The following is a 10,887-nucleotide window of genomic DNA, read 5'->3' on the forward strand; positions in this document are numbered from 1 at the left end:
CACTCTAATGTTATTTTGGGGGTCTTTGGAAGTGCAGACCGCACATTTTGGGAGTGCTGAGGCAAAAGGGAAGTGCGGACTTCAGGGGAATTATGCGGACCGCACAATTTTTACTGCGGCCACACTTCAAGCTATAGAGGAGTGTGCCCACACAATTTTGTGCAATTTTGTGTGCGGCCGCACTCAGGAACTCTCAGATTCACTGGTCCGATTTTGAAAGCTTATATCATTTGATCTACAAGGTATTTGGAGATGATTCAAAAACAAAAGTTGTAGCTCTTCGTGTCTAGTTTCCAGAAAGATAGAGAAGTCACCATTTGAAAATCTGTAGAGAAATCTATGGCCAAACAACTAAAGCCTGGCAGTGCAGTCACCAAGAGAGTGCGGCTGCACAATTTTTGTGCGACCGTAGGAGCTGGGATGTGCGGCCGCACTTGGAATTGTGCGGACCGTAGGAGCTTAGGTTATTATTTCATTTTTGGACCTTGGGAGCTCGGTTTGAGACGATTTTTCGTGGGTTTTTCAAGAAATTCATCGGGGTAAGTGATTCTAACTCAGATTTGGTTAACATACATGAATATATCATTGTTTTCATCATGTAATCAGTATTTTGAAATGGAAATTTGGGGGAAATTATAGAAATATCATAAAATGAATTTTTGGGATTTGAATACCGATTCGAAGTCGGATTTGAGTGAAATTAGTATGGTTGAACTCGTAATTGAATAGGTTGTCAGATTTTGTAACTTTTATCGGGTTCCGGGACGTGGGCCCCACGGGGGATTTTTGAGTTAAATTTCGGATTCTTATGAAAAATTTGTATTTTTCTTATGAAATTAATTCCAATAAATTTTATTAACTGAATCTAATTATTTGTGGCTAGATTCGAGGCGTTTGGAGGCCAATTCACGAGGCAAAGTCTTAGTGGAATAAGAATTTTGCGGTTTGATATAAGTAACCGTTATAAATTTGGTCCTGGGGGTATGAAACCCCAGATTTTGTATCATGTGATTATTTTAGAGGTGGCGCACATACTAGGTGACGGGCGTGTGGGCATACACCGAGGGGATTGTAACTTGGTCCGTCCCGTGGAAACTGTAAAGTTGAATAACTTGTTATTAGCTATATGCTCTCTATGTGTTGTGGAAATTTGACTATAAGTCATGCTAGAAACCATGTTTAGGCTATATGTTGGTACTGTTGGGACCCACAGAGGTCGTGTACATATTGAACTATCTGCTTAATTGTTGTTTTGTACTAAGTCAGAGTTTACTTGATTATTTTATCCCAGTCTTTATTGTTCATTATTAATGCATCATATCATTTTTGTTTGGGCTGATTTCATGATTGTTGAGAGCCCGAGAGACTGGAGATATTTATGATTGAGCGAGGTCGAGGGCCTGATTGTGAGATATTATACTATAGCATGTGAGTTGTGCAGCACGTGAGTTGTCCGTGTGAATCCAGATATTATACTATAGCACATGAGTTGTCTGTGTAGGACGTGAGTTGTCCGTGCAGATCCAGATATTATACTATAGGACGTAAGTTATCCGTGCAGCACGTGAGTTGTCTGTGCGGATCCAGATATTATACTATAGCACGTGAGTTATCCATGCAGCATGTGAGTTGTCCGTGCAGATCCAGATATTGATACTATAGCACGTGAGTTGTCCGTGCAGCACGTGAGTTGTCCATGCAGATTATAGCGCTTGGGATGTAGGAGCACCTCCGGAGTCTGTACACCCACAGTGAGCGCGGGTACCCATTGAGTGTGAGTCCTGAGGGCTAAGAGCCCAGTGAGTGATTGTTGTCCTGAGAGGCTGTACTTTTTTTTCATTGGTTGATGCACTTAGTTGCTATTTGTTATTGTGGTAAAATTCCTGAAGGATTCTATATCCGGATTACATGAACTTGAACTGTATAAAATTGATTTGATTTAAACTTCTGGATTTGAAAGCATGTCTATTCTTTGCTGGAATTACTGAAAATGAACTATAAATGTGTAGCTCGTCACTATCTTCAGTTCTTTATTTATTATTGTTACTTGCTGAGTTGGTTGTACTCATACTACACCTTCCACTTCGTGTGCATATCAAAGTGTTCCCGGACATAGCGGGTGTTGCTTTTCTCGCACAGTTGAATTTTTAGAGATTCAGAGGTAGCTGCCGTGTTTCGCAGACCTTGCATCTCCTTCCCTATCTCCTTGTTTATTGTATTTGGTCTCAGACTATTGTAGACCGTATTTTTTTAGGACTTGTATTTCTACTAGATGCTCATATACTCAGTAACACCGGGTTTGGGGAGTATTTATATTTGTACTTGTGAGATCTCTTTCACTGAATTGAATCATTATGTTTTCAAATTTAAAAGAGATGCGGTTTATTGAGGTTGTCGGCTTGCCTAGTATTGAGATAGGCGCCATCACGACGGGTGAGATTTTGGGTCGTGACAAGTTGGTATTAGAGCCTAGGTTACATAGGTCTCACGAGTCATGAGCAGGTTTAGTAGAGTCTTGCGGATTGGTACGGAGACGTCTGTACTTATCTTCGAGAGGCTGACAAACCCTTAGGAAAAATTTTCATTTCTTGTATTTTATCATGCGGAATTGATTCATCTTGAAACCTGACTCTTTGAATTCCTTCCACGCATTTGTATGCGCACATGAGCGCTCGGTATCAGCTATGCGTCGCCGGCTTGTGATTCTATGAATGAGGTTCAAGATGTGTATTATGTATTTTGGTGATGGGCTAGTCTGGTGGACTTGAGGTCAGGGTCAAACCGCAGCTTAAGCTCGGTAGCTTCAATTGTAACATGTACATTTGGACTCATATATCCGGTAATGTCCCTACGAGTGGAATTTATGGCTCGATGAGCAGTGGAATGGATTTGTGATGAGCATGATGTAACTGCGGGATGTGTTAAGACAATTTGAATATGACGAGAAGTGTTTCCTTGAAATGTAAAGGAAGTCCATTGGGTGCTTTATTTTTGTTTTGATGTGACGTACAATATCGTGTGTGAATGTTTTGAAAGATCTTTCACGTTGTTAAATTTTGGGGCAAATTAAATTCTCGTGTCTGGTTAATGAGTTTAGACTCAGAAAGATTAAGTGATTTCATAGTAATTGTGGATGTAAAAGAGTATAAAAAGATGCCAATTTGAGACTAAGCATGTGGATTGTCTCCTGCAGAGTAATCTATGTAGGCGTGTTTCTTATGATGTGAATAGAGAATTTCTTTTCTGCTAGCGAGGCGTATGTGTTGAGACTTGAATTTGAATCTGGTTGAGAAAGTTGGCTTGAGTGTTAAGAGAATGAATGTGAGATTAGCGGATGATTGATGTATTTTATGGTTAGTGTCTTGAGCTTGAGAAGAATTTTCATTGAACTGACTGCGGTATTAAGGCAGTAATAAAGTATGGGTATTGTGAGTTATCAAGTATTTTATTCTATGGCTTTGAGCCAAGTGGGGAGCCTTCTATTTACAATTCAATTCATGGTTATGTGTCAAATGTTTTTTGTGTGTTTTGGTCTGAAGCATACTTGGGAATCAGTAATGACTTGCAGAGGTAGAGTTCGAGAATGACTCGAGTAAGGAAATTTCTGGATACGGGTTACATTGAACTTTATGAAAATATGAAAATTATAGAATGATTGAGTTGTTATTTTGAAGGATGTAGTGCGCACGAAGTATGAATTCGATTGGTCGTGGTAAGGTAGGGTTACTTCTTTGAGTGTTGATTGTGCTAAAGGAGCACATGTCTTTCGGCCCGTTTGGGGCGGAGTAAATTAGATTTGAGAAGAGCAGATGACTCTCGAGAAGGTTCTAATGGATTCAAAATGTATATGTGGAAATTTAAAAAAATCAAATTTGTATATTACTAGAATCAGTTACTTAGAGTGGATGGTATCGGGACATGCGGTAATTCTATTTGACTATGGATTCTACATTTAAGTATAAGAAAGGAAAGAGGAATAATTTTAAATTTGCATAAGGTATTTTCAGAGTGAGTATTATGGTTTGGGTATTTATAAAGGTGCTTAAGAAGAATACAGTGGCTTATGGGCCTTAGGGCGGTGTGGTTTTATGATAGGATGTCTTGTAGTGAGCTTTGGGTAAGGATAGTAGTGTTTGGACAAGGAGAAATGTCAACTTGAGGGTGATTCAGAAGAAACTCGGAGAAAATAGGACAAATGAGTAACATGTTGGATCAGTATGGTAATGGTATGCTCGATTCTTTTGGTTCTTATGATGATGTGGGACTTTACAGGTGTTTTGTGGCAATACTCTCGGATTTGGCAACTTGTGTGGCTTGGTGGAGTTAGAGAAATTCAGTTCTGATAGCTTGGTTATGTGCAAATGGATTTCAAAGTGTTCATGATGGTTTCTACTATGGTTTGAACTGGATATTTTCTACCGGTGTATGGAACGTGTTATGTATCGTGATTTTCTCCTGGAAAGAAGTAAGAGAGAGGTTTCTAACTAATATGGTATGTAATTTGCTGGTGACTCAGAGTTGATAATGGAATTCTTGTGCTTGTCACATGATGTCATAATAGATATGGTGTGTTGTGCGGGATTAGGATTTACATGTACAAGGTGACAGTTCAGTCTTGAAGAGAAGGTGACGAATGTTGGATAGCATGGTTAGTTTCAGATATTTCGATGAATGTTATAACTGCTCGGTAATTCCTGAAGAAGGGTGCACATTTCAGAAGGCGCATTGTGTTTTGAATTACGGATGTTCATCGGTATTGCAAGACTCACCTAGTTGATAGACTGCTAATATTCAAATTATTGCTATGTGGCACGGAAGAATTATGAAAGTATTCCTCATGGGATTATCGTGAATGTAAGATGTGTTAGTTATTTTAGTGCTGGAGTTGGGATCAGTTACAGTGATTCATGTGCTCAATGAATTTGGAGACCGGAAGTTCTCAGAAGTATATTGTTTCGGGGTTGCGACCTATTTGGGGTGACTATTTTATTTAAAACACAGTGGAGGCACTATTTGTGTTAATTATTTGTGATAGCTATGCGCTATGAGTGCGCATATATGTGAAGTTTGAGCCATTGTGCGGGCATTAGAGCAAGTATTCATACTCGGAAGAATGCTTAGGCTATAATATGCCTAGGGTTAATTGTTAAGTGTAAAATTATAACGTTTCCCGTATTCGTACCTTTGTTGATAACTATATGGGCTATACTTGAGGTTACAAAGAAGATGATTCCCTAAATAAACGGGATAGTTACTAATTCTGCGTAAAATTACCGATTTGAGGTGTAATAGCAGACTCTCCACATGGTTACACTATGGCGTGCTATTTATACCAGTCTAGGAGCATGAGAATCTTATTTCATTATCATATACAAGTGTACTTGTTTAATTGCTCTTGTATGATATGTTGGGACTGGAGGCCTGTGACTATGCCGGTCGATTCATATTATTGGCACGTGAGTTATCCGTGCCGTCTGTGGTAATTTTATTTCTATGATAATTTATCGGATTTATTAGTTTCCTTCCTCTACAATTGTGCATATGCGCCTACGGTTATCCTCTTCACGAAATTTGAGGAGTTGGTTGTAACATTATGGTTGTGGTGGTGCTTGTTGAACTTGCAATATAATTCTCTTTCTTGAGACATCTCCCATATTTGGGTACATGGATTGCACAGTTGTGGCTTGAGTTATATTGATGTGGCGTGTCTGTGGGATAGTTGTGTTTAATAATATAAGGTCATTGGACCTAGAATGGGTACTATCCGGTTTGATTACGGTATATTCGGGAGGATAATATTGAAAGTCGGCTTAGAAAGTGATTATGGCTCTGGTTGGGGCGAGAGAGCTCCATGACTTGTTGCTCTGATAAGGGGTCATGAGATTTTTGCATGTTTCTTTTATTATCAGCAGTGTACGAAGGTTTTTGGAACGAGGTTTGGCTTGATATGAGGTTTTATACTAGCACTTCGTTGGTTTTGAGTAGTTACTCTGATCAGAAATGGTGTTACGAGTATATGAGTTGTGTAGTATGTTATGCAGTTATATTTGGGATTATGGTTATGGTTGGATACATCTTGTTCAGGCTTATACAGTGTGTAGATGTGAGATTCGGGTCTTGAAAAGAATTCTAGATGTTAGAAATTTGGCTCCAAGGTTTTTGGGCTAAGGTTAAATTAATGATTTTCAGTTATGCTGTGTGGTCAGACCTATATAGAATAGGGTGACGTGAGATCACCCCCGGGTATTTGCTTGGTAAGGTGGAATAGAGATTAGAAGGTTAAGAACAACTCTTGGCACGTTCGAGGACGAACGTATGTTTAAGTGGGGGAGATTGTAACGACCCGACCGGTCGTTTTGAGAATCTTCGCTCCTTTCAACTATTTGAAGTCTTGAATAACTTCCTACGAGGTATTATGACTTGTGTGAATTATCGATTTTGGTTTTAAAGTATTTTGGAGTTAGCTTGGAAGAATGAATTTCATGTTGGAAGCTTAAGTTGAAAAAGTGGACCGGATGTGGACTTATGTGTAAACAACCTCAGATTTGAATTTTGATGATTTCAATAGCTCCGTATGGTGATTTTGGACTTAGAAATGTGTTCGAAAAATTATTTGGAAGCCTGTAGCTAAATTAGGCTTGAAAGGGCTAAAATAGAAAGTTAAGTTTGGAAGTTTGACCGAGGAGTTGACTTTTGATATCGGGGTCGGAATCCGATTCTAAAAATCTGAATACCTCCATTATGTCATTTATGACTTGTGTGCAAAATTTGAGGTCAATCGCACTTGATTTGATGTGTTTCGGCACAAGATATAGAATTTGAATGTTCAAAGTTTATAGATTTTGATTTGAGGTGCGATTCGACGTGTTGATGTTGTTTCATATAATTTGAGGCCCCGTGTAGGTCCGTGTTATGTTATTGAAGTTGTTGGCATATTTGAACGGGATCCTGAGTGGCTCGGGTGAGTTTCGGGGTGAGTTTTGAGCGAGTATGGGCTTTTCGGCACTCTAATGTTATTTTGGGGGTCTTTGGAAGTGCGGACCGCACATTTTGGGAGTGCTGAGACAAAAGGGAAGTGCGGACCTCAGGGGAATTGTGCGGCCGCACTTCAGGCTGCAGAGGAGTGTGCGGGCCGCAAAATTTTGTGTGTGGCCGCACTCAGGAACTCTCAGATTCACTTGTCCGATTTCGGAAGCTTATATCATTTGATCTACAAGGCATTCTGAGATGATTCAAAAACTAAAGTTGTAGAACTTCGTGTCTATTTTCCAGAAAGGTAAAGAAATTATCATTTGGACATTTGTAGAGAAAGTTATGGCCAAACCACTAAAGCCTGGCAGTGTAGTCACCAAGAAAGTGCGGCCGCACAATTTTTATGTGCGGCCGCACAATTTTTATGCGACCTCGGGGGCTAGGATGTGCGGCCGCACTTGGAATTGTTCGGACCGCACATGGTGAGTTCAGAGAATGTACTATATAAACGACATTTAGGTTATTATTTCATTTTTGGACCTTGGGAGCTCGGTTTAAGACGAGTTTTCGTGGGTTTTTCAAGAAATTTATCGGGGTAAGTGATTCTAACTCAGATTTGGTAAACGTACATAAATATATCGTTGTTTTCATCATGTAATCAGTATTTTGAGATGGAAATTTGGGGTAAATTATAGAAATTTCATAAAACGAATTTTTGGGATTTGAACACCGATTCGGAGTCGGATTTGAGTGAAATTAGTATGGTTGAACTCGTAATTGAATGGGTTGTCAGATTTTGTAACTTTTGTCGAGTTACGGGACGTGGGGCCCACGGGGAATTTTGAGTTAAATTTCGGATTCTTATGAAAAATTTATATTTTTCTTATGGAAATAATTTCAATAAATTTTATTGACTGAATCGAATTATTTGTGGCTAGATTCGAGGCGTTTGGAGGCCAATTCACGAGACAAAGGCTTAGCGGAATAAGAATTTCACGGTTTGATATAAGTAACAGTTATAAATCTGGTCCTGAGGATATGAAACCCCGGATTTTGTGTCATGTGATTATTTTAGAGGTGACGCACATGCTAGGTGACGGGCATGTGGGCGTGCACCGAGGGGATTGTGACTTGGTCCATCCCGTGAAAACTATAAAGTTGAATAACTTGTTGTTAGCTATGTGCTCTCTATGTGTTGTGGAAATTTGACTATAAGTCATGTTAGAAACCATGTTTAGGGTATATATTGGTACTGTTGGGACCCACAGAGGTCGTGTACATGTTGAACTATTTATTTAATTGTTATTTTGTACTCAGTTAGAGTTTACTTGATTATTTTATCTCAGTCTCTATTGTTCATTATTGATGCATCATATCATTGTTGTTTGGGCTGATTTCGTGATTGTTGAGAGCCCGAGAGACTGGAGAGATTTATGACTGAGCGAGGCTGAGGGCCTGATTGTGATATATTATACTATAGCACGTGAGTTGTGCAGCACGTGAGTTGTCCGTGCGGATCCAGATATAATACTATAACACGTGAGTTGTCTGTACAGCACGTGAGTTGTCCGTGCGGATCCAGATATTATACTATAGGATGTGAGTTGTCCGTGCAGCACGTGAGTTGTCTGTGCGGATCCAGATATTATACTATAGCACGTGAGTTGTCCGCGCAGCAAGTGAGTTGTCCGTGCGGATCCAGATATTGATACTATAGCACGTGAGTTGTCCGTGCGGATTATAGCGCTTGGGATGTAGGAGCTCCTCCGGAGTCTGTACACCCCCAGTGAGCACGGGTACCCATTGAGTGTGAGTATTGAGGGCTGGGAGCCCTGTGAGTTATTGTTGTCCTGAGAGGCTGTATTTGTTTTTCATTGGTTGATGCACTTAGTTGCTATCTGTTATTGTGGTGAAATTCCTGAAATATTCTATAACCGGATTACATGAACTTGAAATGTATAAAATTGATTTGATTTAAATTGGCGAATTTGAAAGCATGTCTATTCTTTGCTGGAATTACTGAAAATGAACTATAACTGTGTAGCTCATCACTACCAACTAAAAGTGATGTTTGGTGGTGATTTTGGTTGATAGTGGTAGTTCTGGATAGTAGCTAGTGGTGATTGGTAGCGATAGGGATTATGGTTGGGGATGGTGGTGGTGGGTGATGATAGTTAATAATGGTGTATGATGGTGGTGGTGGTGGTGGTGGTTTTGGTTGTGATTGAGGAAGGTGATGGTAGTTTATAATGGTGAGCGGTACCGGCTATGGTTATTGATGAAGATGGGGTGGTTGGTGGTGATAGTTGAGGTGGATAAGTGTGTGGTTATGGTTAAGGATGGTGGTGGTGGGGGTGGTGGGTGGTGGTAGTGGTGGCGCTATGGTTGAGAATGGTGGTGGTGGTAGTTGATAATGGCTGGCGGTGACAGCAATTAACAATAAATGTGAATGATAACATCTTAATGATATTAAAGTCTTTGTTATAGATCTTAATCATACAGACCTATTCAAACTCATTAAGTGGTTGTGAAGTAGAAAAAAACTAACACACTTAATAAGTAAAATCTAAATGTTTAAGATTCAAACTTTTAAAACAAACACACTAATGTCTAAGATCTAAATGATTAAAATTCAGACCTCCATTAAATGCAAACAAATGAAGCCTAAGTATACTACATAAAATGGGACGGAAAGATGGAGTTGTTGTGTTTTCTCTGCATGTAGCTTTCTGAATTTGATTCTCAACTTCAGTACCACACCTTACAATAGATCAATTTGACCCGTAACTTTTTCCATATATATATGATCCGTATAATCAGTTGATAATTCTGCAATGTATCTTGTGTAAAGTATTGTCATATGTGGGAAATTTATGCCATTGGTCTGCGCATATTGAATTATGACCGGAAGAGACAATTCAAAAGAAGACTATTTCCAAATTAAAGAGCAACCAATGACCACAAAAATGAGAAAGGAACCACAAAGCAAAAAAAACACCACATTATAGATGGAAAAAAAAACCAAAGCATTTTAGCACTGATCCAAATGAATATGCTTTGAAGCTTGGTAAAGCTTGGTACGAAGAGACTCAAAAACTCCTTAGGTGATAAGACTAAGTAGGTAAAGAAGAAAAACACGTGACAAATTAAAATGCAATCAATTCAAATTAAAACTCTTTATGCAGTTTCCATGAAAACGTTTTCGTGGGGGCGGGCAAAGTGCGGGATGCGGGTTCGGCCGAACCTAGTAACTTTTATTTAAATCATGTATTTATTTTAAAAATTCATTAAATATGTACAAGTTATTAATTTAGAACCCAGTAACTTAAAAGGATTATAATCTCGAACCCATAATGTTCAAATCCTGACTTCGCCTCTGATTTTTTGTAGGTCCAGCCAAAGAATAAGTGTTTAACAACTTTTTGTGAGTCACTGATAATCGACTTAATGTATGCATATTTTGATATATATAGCCTCACATTTTGCTCATGCCTCGACGATTTGAGATGTTTAATATGATTATTTGTGCTAAATTTTGGTATTAAGGCACGAATTGGAGCGAAATCGGGACAAAAACGCAAAAAGTGAGATTTGAGGGCCAAAGCCAGCGTGGGGCGCTGGCTGTAGCGCAATTTACAGCAGCCAAAATATTTGAGCGCCAGGGCCAGCTCCCCACGCTGCCCTGGACGCTCAAGACGGGAAAGTATACTTTTTCGACTAGGACTCGGTTATTTCGACCCCTAGACGCCCCCAACTTATATAAAAGCCAACCTCACCTATTTTTTAGGGGGAAGACGTGATTGAGAGAGAAGGGGGAGGCGCCAAACACTCAGAAGCAAGGATTTGATCAATTCTTCCATCCTTTTCCTAGTACTCATTGATTTTATGTTCGAAAATATTATTTTTGATGATTGT

The sequence above is a fragment of the Nicotiana tomentosiformis genome, chromosome 4 (assembly GCF_000390325.3).
Source record: "Nicotiana tomentosiformis chromosome 4, ASM39032v3, whole genome shotgun sequence".
NCBI lineage: Eukaryota > Viridiplantae > Streptophyta > Magnoliopsida > Solanales > Solanaceae > Nicotiana > Nicotiana tomentosiformis.